The following is a 5,069-nucleotide window of genomic DNA, read 5'->3' as shown; positions in this document are numbered from 1 at the left end:
AAAAAAAAAAAAAAAAGAAGCTGGGAAGTGGTGGTTGGTGTACACCTTTAATTCCAGCATTTGGGAGGCAGAGGCAGTAGGATTTCTGAGTTCGAGGCCAGCCTGGTCTATACAGTAAGTTCCGGAACAGCCAAGGCTATGCAGAGAAACCTGTCTTGAAAAACCAAAAAGAAAAGGGAGTGGGAGAGGAAGAAACCTAAGACACTAATCCAGCACTCTACCACTGAGCTAGATCCCTGGACCTGTCCACCACATCTTTTGAGATAGTATCTCTCACTAAAACTGGACCACATCTCTTCGGCTATTGGCTGGGCATTAAGCCTTTGGGATCCACCTGTCTTTGCATCCCCATTGCCGTAGTTAAAGGTATGCCATGGTTACAGATGCCTCACCCAATTTTTTTTTTGTGTGGATGCTGAGGATCCAAACTCTGGTCCTCTATTCTGAAGATCAAACCCAAGGCATCCTGCATGCTAAGCAAGCACTCTGCTGAGTCACATCCTCAATCCGGTCCTTGTTTACCTTCCCCTTCTCTTCTAAGTCAAACCTTCTCTTGTCTCGGGACAGGGGTTGAGGGGATGGCACAACAGCTTGGGCTCTTGAGGCTGGATCCCCTCCCATCACTGACAGGGCAGGACCTTCACCTGCTGACGCTGCTCACCCCTTATGTGACCTCTGAGCTGACCTGTAGGATAAGGTCCCAGCTATTCAACTAACTAGCTGTCAGGATTCAAGTTCAAGGTGCCCTAGAGGAGAGAGCAGGCCGAGCAGGACATATTGCAGCAACAAGCCATAGGTTCTCCCTGCCTTCCACCTTCCTAACTAACTCCCCTGCTTCCTACTGAAAGAATCAGACCAGCCTTATAACCTGACCACACCTCTTCCTCCTAGTAAATACAAATTAGAAGAGGGCAGTAATGCGGACGGATTCCTACACTGAGCGCCAGAGATCAAGCTCAATACTCAAACGGGCCCACTCAGCTCAAGTTCAAGTTGGGCCTGTGGGGAACTAACTCACTTGCAGCACCAGTCAGCCAGCTCTGTGGCAGGAAGAGGAAGGTGGTCTTGCACAAAAGAAACCAGAAGGCTCCAGTTTCTCTGCACGCTTGCAAGGAATGTAACTTATTTAACTCTTCCATCTTTTTTACTTCCTCATGACTGGAGTTTTTAGGGTCAGTGCCTGGACCATGGCCCCAGCAAGCTGGGTTTGGCCACTGGGCCTACATACACCAAATAAAGAGACAGTACTAGTTTAAAAAACAGAGAAAGATTTAATTGGATATGGCTACATTAAAGAATCATAGGGGCTGCCAGGCCGTGGTGGCACACGGCTGTAATTCCAGCACTCAGGGAGGCAGAGGCAGGAGGATCTCTGTGAGTTCAAAGGGAGTCCAGGACAGCTAAGGCAACACAAAAAGACCCCTATTTTGAAAAAAAAAAAAAAATCATAGAAGCTGGAGAGATGGCTCAGTGGTTAAGAACATTAGCTCTTTTTCCAGAGGACCTGAGTTCAGTTCCCAGTACAGCTCACTGAAAGATCCCCGGAGGGTATCTTCCGTCAGAGAGACCCCCTCCCAAAGAACAACGAGGCCATTCGGATGCAAACAGCAAGAGGCTTTTATTTTGATTCACGAGTACTCGGGGCAGCAAGGTCACTCGGGAGAACCCTGCGCGCCCCCTAGATGGGAAGCTGGGGTTTTTATAGGGTTTTAGAGGCAGAAGCACTGGTACAGAAGCGAGAGGGCATGGTTACAGGGGGCTGATTGGTACGTTTACACGAGACCACAATTTGCGTCAAAGTTTGGCAGGGGCACCAAGATTCCAGGAACTGGGTGGTCAAGGGGGGTAGGATAACCCCTTGACGTGGCCCGCCACCTGTTATTTTGTTTTTCCCTATCTTAGCTGAAACAGTCTCACAGATATCTATGAGAGTGATTAACACAAACTGTTTTTAGTATGACTGGGGCAGCCTGACCACAGATATCCCAAGTGGGTGACACAGCTAGGATTTCTCAGTAATTTTCCAGTTTCTCATCTGGCCTTCAGAGTTTTACAAAACAGTGGTGTCTCACAAAATGGCATTAGCTATGTTTAACTTAGTGTGAGGCTGGGGTCTTTCACTCACAGCTGTCTGTAACACCAGTTCTAGGGGATCTCACACAGATATACTGGCAGGCAAAACACCAATGCACATTTAAAAAGAAGGAATCACAAGTGATCAGGGTGGTAGTACATGCCTTTAACCCCAGGCAGGTCTCTTGTAAGATGATTGAGGTCTACAAAATGAGTCCGGGACAGCCAAGGCTACACAGACAAACCCTGTTTCAGAAAAAGAAATTGTAAGTAAAGCAGACCAGTGACTCCTAAGTCCATCTTAATCTTCAGGGAATTTGTAATGCCCAAAGCTAACTATAAGCCCCACCTGCCCAAGGACCAGGTAGCTTCCTGAAATGCTGGGAGTTGTAGTTCTTGGGAAAGTACGGCGGCCTATTGGTTTGCCACTGCAAATGTGTAACTTGCCACTTAGTTGGGAAATCCCAGGGAGTAGTTCTGACCAGAGTTCAATATTTATTAATAAAGGTTGCTATAAATTTGACCCAAAATGGTGGAATTTTTTTCTCTGGTGAATCTCCCAGAGTAGCAAACTGACCTGAGGTTTAGGTTCAAACTGCGGTCTGAGGAAGTGTCAGAACTGTGTGAAATCTCTTACTGGAGGGCAAAGAGCCTCCTTTCCTCTGACTAACACCAGGGCTTCAGGGGTTCCCTTAGGTTCCCTTATGCCATGTGCTGGCCAGTTTGTCTGTCAACTTGTCCCAAGGTATAACCAAGTTGAGGAGGGAGCCTCAGCTGAGAAAAGGCCTCCAATAGGCAAGCCTGTAGGGAGTGTTTTCTTAATTAGTGATTGAGGGGGGAGGGTAGGAGACCAAAACAGGAACAATATACCTTGCAGGTTAAGGGTTCTGTTTACACTTGAAACAGTTGAGAGTAAGTTCCTGTTTGTCCTGTGTTAAGTCTTTGCAAGTTAAGGTTTCTATTTGTAATTAAGAATAGGTTCCTGTTTTCAGATCTGCTGTAAACTGCTCACAACCCCATTCACACGATGGGCATCCCTAACCCTTGCTCCTTCCCTTTCATTTTATCTTTCTAAGAGTGTACACCTTGTCTCTCCTATAAAAGGGGCTTCCAGAGGCCAGCATCGGCTGCTCTCTCAAACCCTGACTTAGCATGAGACAACCAGCTGGCGAGTCCCGGGAGGCACCCCAAAATACAGCTCGCTATAATTGGACAGTCATGGATTTGGTCTTTTCTCCTTGTGATTCTCAGGTTTAAGATGGGCTCAGCTCACTGTGGGTGTTGCCACCCCTGGGCTTGTTGGTGGTCCTGGGTTCTATAGGATAGCAGGCTGAGCAAGCTGTGAGGAGCGATCCAGCAAGCAGCACCCTTCCATGGCTCTGCATGGAAGGCTGCATCAGCTGCTGCCTCTGTGTTCTTTCCCTGTTTGAGTTCCTGTTCCGACTTCAGCGATGAACAATGCTGTGGAAGTGTAAAGCAAATAAACCCTTTCTTCCTCAGCTTGCTTTTGGTCATGGTGTTTCATTACAGCAATAGTAACTGTGACTGTGACTCAGACTCCCCAACATGGGATTCCCCCAGAATTCTTTAAGTTTTGATTTTTTTTTTTTTTGTTTGTTTTGTTTTGTTGTTTTGAAATAAGGTCTATCTGTGTAGCCTGTGCTGTCCTGAAATTCTCTTGACCAGGCTGGCCTGGAACTCCAAGATGTACCTGCCTCTGCCTCTTGAGTTCTGGGCCCAAAAGCTGTGGTACCACGTCCTAGCCAGAATTCTTAGTTCTTTGAAGCATATTGTTTCAATAATAATACAAGTGCTTGTCTCTCCTTGTAGTGTCTTCTATCCTGCCAACATAGTTACACCCTTCTTTCTTCTACCGGGCCCATCTCAGCCTACTCTGGCTTACAGAAAGAAATGCTGTTGGGTTTGGGGTAGAAGCCACATCCCTGCATCCTGGAAGGGGGATTGTACAAAGTTTTTAAAGGATGGGGACACAAAGCAAGGGGGTGCGGGCTGGGTTGTTGCACTTAGCATTTATATTTTGGCACAAGAGGTTGAGCAAGGAAGTTAAATGTTGGTGACTGGGCCTTATCTGGGCCACCTGATTTCAAGGCCTTTTTCAGCTTTTGCAGTCAGGTTCCCTCTTGGACTTTGGCCCAGAATTTAGAATGATAAGGGAACAAAGGAGTGGGCAAGCTGCACGTAGACAATTAAGTCAAGACAGGAAACACATTTACAACTTGTATGCCTTAGCTTAGAGAACAGGATAACAGCACCTTCCCTTTTGCGTCCTTTATGGTTTAACAGCCAAACCTGGAACATCTGAAGAAGCAGAGTGGAGTTGGTTCTGGAGCCTAGGGACATGGACTCAGTTTTGTCCCTGTCAGCAAGCTAGAGGATGTTTCTGAGATGGCAAGACTCAGGCAACTGTCTCCTAACAATACTGCCTTGTCTCAAGGTAGCCTTGGGGACTCCACAGATAACATAAGAACTTGTGCATATATGTGATTATATGCAGAAAGGATCATGGGATGGTGCATGTATAGTAAGCATCACCATCAGGTAACCCTGAGATTTGCTACCAAAAAAAAAAAAAAAAAAAAAAATGGAGTTCTTATCTCTGGCAAAAGGAACCTGTGGCTCTCCCATTAGCATACTATTGTGGAGCCTATCAACTTGTCAAGGGCTCTAGGCTCCCGTAGGCCCTGTTCAGAAGCCCCAAGGAACCTCCAAGCCCCCTCTCTCCCATTCCTATTTAGCCCTGGAAATATTTCCCCTGTAGCTTCTGCTTGCTTTCCCAGGAAACAGCCTTGGTAGTCTGGAAAAAGCTTTTCTCTTTTCACCCACAGAACAGCAATTTTGGTTTCTTTACTGTGCCCATTTTCATTCAGAAAGATTGCTCAGTGGTTAAGAGCACTGGCTACTCTTTCATATGGTGGCTCACAACTGTCTGTAACTCCAGTCTCAAAGGATCTGACACCCTCTTCTGGCCTCCCTGG

The sequence above is a fragment of the Psammomys obesus genome, unplaced genomic scaffold (genome assembly GCF_907164565.1).
Source record: "Psammomys obesus unplaced genomic scaffold, mPsaObe1.curated_primary_1811, whole genome shotgun sequence".
NCBI classification, from domain to species: domain Eukaryota; kingdom Metazoa; phylum Chordata; class Mammalia; order Rodentia; family Muridae; genus Psammomys; species Psammomys obesus.
This window is presented reverse-complemented; position numbering follows the sequence as displayed.